This window comes from Hylobates moloch, unplaced genomic scaffold (genome assembly GCF_009828535.3).
Source record: "Hylobates moloch isolate HMO894 unplaced genomic scaffold, HMol_V3 SCAFFOLD_19, whole genome shotgun sequence".
In the NCBI taxonomy this organism is placed as follows: Eukaryota; Metazoa; Chordata; class Mammalia; order Primates; family Hylobatidae; genus Hylobates; species Hylobates moloch.
This window is the reverse complement of record NW_026652294.1, coordinates 50305763-50309042: the sequence shown is the minus strand read 5'-3', so window position 1 is coordinate 50309042 and position 3280 is coordinate 50305763. Positions and strand designations below refer to the sequence as shown.

At 46.0% G+C, this 3280-nt stretch overlaps 1 non-coding gene across 1 annotated transcript; it reads left to right on the top strand.

The window, feature by feature from the left end:
- The first annotated feature begins 2528 nt into the window (after positions 1-2528).
- On the top strand, positions 2529-2635 carry LOC116459570 (U6 spliceosomal RNA). Its single transcript, XR_004245609.1, has one exon. It is a non-coding gene; the product is annotated as a U6 spliceosomal RNA (small nuclear RNA).
- Positions 2636-3280: the final 645 nt, after the last annotated feature.

The window sequence follows — 3280 nt, the reverse complement described above, 5'->3', positions numbered from 1 at the left end:
CTCACGCTGTAATCCCAGCACTTTGAGAAGCCGGGGCGGGTGGATCACGAGGTCAGGAGATCGGACCATCCTGGCTAACATGGTGAAACCCCGTCTCTACTAAAAATACAAAAAATTTTCCGGGCGTAGTGGCGGGCGCCTGTAGTCCCAGCTACTCGGGAGGCTGAGGCAGGAGAGTGGCGTGAACCTGGGAGGCGGAGCTTGCAGTGAGACAAGATTGAGCCATTGTACTCCAGCCTGGGCGACACAGCGAGACGGAAAACGAAACTCTCAGAAAAAAAAAAAGAAAAGAAAAAGAAAAAAAGAAAGAAAAAAAATCAGTCTAACTCTTGCCATCTTTCTATCTTTCTAATCTGAATGTTTTTACATATAGTGGTTAAGCATATGGGTTCTGTGCTGGGCATGGTGGCTCACGTCTGTAATCCCAGCACTTTGGGAGGCCGAAGCTGGGTGCAATGCTTGAGCTCAGGAGTTTGAGACCAGCCCAGGCAACACAGTGAAACCTTGTCTCTATTAAAAAATAGAATAACAAATAAAGGATATGACCTCTGAAGCCAGACTGCCTGGGCTTAAATCTCTTTTTTTTGTTTGTTTGTTTTTTTGAGACGGAGTCTTGCTCTGTCACCCAGGCTGGAGTGCAGTGGCGCAATCTCGGCTCACCGCAAGCTCGGCCTCCCGGGTTCCCGCCATTCTCCTGCCTCAGCCTCCCGAGTAGCTGGGACTACAGGCGCCCGCCACCACGCCCGGCTAATTTTTTTTTGTATTTTTAGTAGAAACGAGGTTTCACCGTGGTCTCAATCTCCTGACCTCGTGATACGCCCGCCTCGGCCTCCCAAAGTGCTGGGATTACAAGTGTGAGCCACCGCGCCCGGCCTATGGGCTTAAATCTCATCTCTGCTGCTCGCTAGTTACTTTATCTCTCTGTACCTCAGTTTCCTCATCTGTGAAAAGGAGAGAATATCCTCCATGTGAAGTTGTTGTGGACACCAAATGAGTTTATAACACATATGAAGTGCTTAGGAGAAGGCCCGCTCTATCATAAGAGCTCTTAAGAGTTTGCTACTATTATTCTTCCTCCCTCCACTAATTCATTCCCTTATCGTCTGTCCCCAGCTATCCAGTCTTCACACAGCAGTCAATGTGACCTTCTAACCACAGATGTGATGGGGTCATTCCTGCACTTGCAATCTGTCCATGGCTCCCCGTGGCCTTCAGGATGTTGTCTGGCTCCTTAGCCCTGCTCACAAGGCCCTTCACACCTGGCCCAGTGCTCCAACCTTCCATTGCCCCTCTCACATTGCCTTCCACACCCAGACTCCCCTCAGCCGTCTCTGCCTAGAACCCTCTGTACCCTGCTGTGCTGGAAAATGCTTAACAACTGGATGTCTGTAAAAACTGCATGCACAGATATGTCCCTCTATTTATTATAAGTTTTAATAGTACAGAACTGTAAAATAGCACATAATATACCAAATAAATCACACCAAAGTATACAGTGCTCTTTATTGTAAATTCTACAAAGTTAAATGCTCTAGAGAGTGCTTTTTTGACTTTTTGCCAACCCTTACATCTGCAGCCAACCTATGGTTGCAATTCATAGGATTTGACAAAGTCTAACTATGAACAAATGCTTGATTACTATCAAATTCAACAAGTAAGTCATTCATAGGCCAGACATGGTAGCTCAGGCCTGTAATTCCAGGGCTTTGGGAGGCTGAGGCAGGAGGACCCCTTGAGCCCAGGAGTTCAAGACCAACCTGGGCAACATGGTGAGACCCTGTCTCTACAAAACAAAGAACAAAAAAAAATCAGCCAAGTATGGTGGCATGCACCTGTAGTCCCAGCTACTTAGAAGGCTGAGGCAGGAGAATCACTTGAGCCCAGGAGTTTAAGCCTACAGTGAGCCATGATCATGACACTGCACTCCAGCCTGGGTGACAGAGGAAAAGCCTGTCTCTAAAAAAAAAAAGAAAAGGAAAAAAAAATACACACACACACAAACTATTCTTAGTTCATACGCTGGATTTAGCCTGCGGGCTGCAGTTTGTCAACCCCTGGTCCATGCAATCAACAGAATAGTCAATTAAGCGCTGATTTGTAGTGTTTGTCAATTTCAGCAACACAAATACTCCCACAATGGCCTATTTCCAAATACCGCTGTGTTGCCACTGAACAAAGAGGTGGGACGAGATGAGCAGAGCACATCATCATACAGACCCTCCACCTTAAAGATGCAATAGATGTAAATACCTTGAAGAGCATATAACAATAAAACATAGTAATAGGAAGTGATGAGTTTTGATTATATATTACCTTTGTTTTTAAAATAATTTAGTTAATTATATGTTTATATAATTTAATTTTCAGTGGTGGCAGTGTTTAACAAGCAGTCTGTAAAATTCCTGAAAATGGAACACTTGGCTCTCGCAAGCCTGTTGGAGTGGCTCCAGCACACCACCGCCTGTGCCTGTGCCATCTCCCACAACGCTCCCTGGCAAACGCCAAGTCACTCTTCAAGACTTAGTGTCATGCTCGCTTCAGCAGCACATGTACTAAAATTGGAATGACACAGAGAAGATTAGCAGGGTCCCTGCATAAGGATGACAGGCAAATGTGTGAAGCGTTAAGCATTCCATAGATATATATGTGTGTGTGTGTGTGTGTGTGTATATATATATATATATATATATATTTTTTTTTTTTCCGAGATGGAGTCTCGCTTTGTTGCCCAGGCTGGAGTGCAGTGGCATGATCTCGGCTCACTGCAACCTCTACCTCCCAGGTTCAGGCAATTCTCCTGCCTCAGCCTCCCGAGTAGCTGGGATTACAGGCGTGTGCCTCCATGCCCACCTAATTTTTGTATTTGTAGTACAGACAGGGTTTCACCATGTTGGTCAGCCTGGTCTCGAACTCCTGATCTCATGATCCACCCACCTTGGCCCCCCAAAGTGCTGGGATTACAGGCATGAGCCACCACGCCCAGCCTCCATATTTTTTTTAAAGAAAGGAAATAAAAGAAACTTAGGGTCCACATTACCTGCTGCCTGGCTCCCCTAGACTGGATGTGGTGCCTTCGATGGGGTCTCACAGCCATATAGGCTTCTCTGTCTCACAGCCACTAAAGGCTAGGCTACTCCACTTATTTTCTTGCCTGTTTTCCTTTGGGAGGAAAAATGAGCATGAGGACCAACAATCTTGCTCACCACAGAATACCCAGGGCTTAGAAAATGCCTGTTAGATAGAAGGTGTGCCATTAAAAGGCGTGGAATGAAGTAGGAAG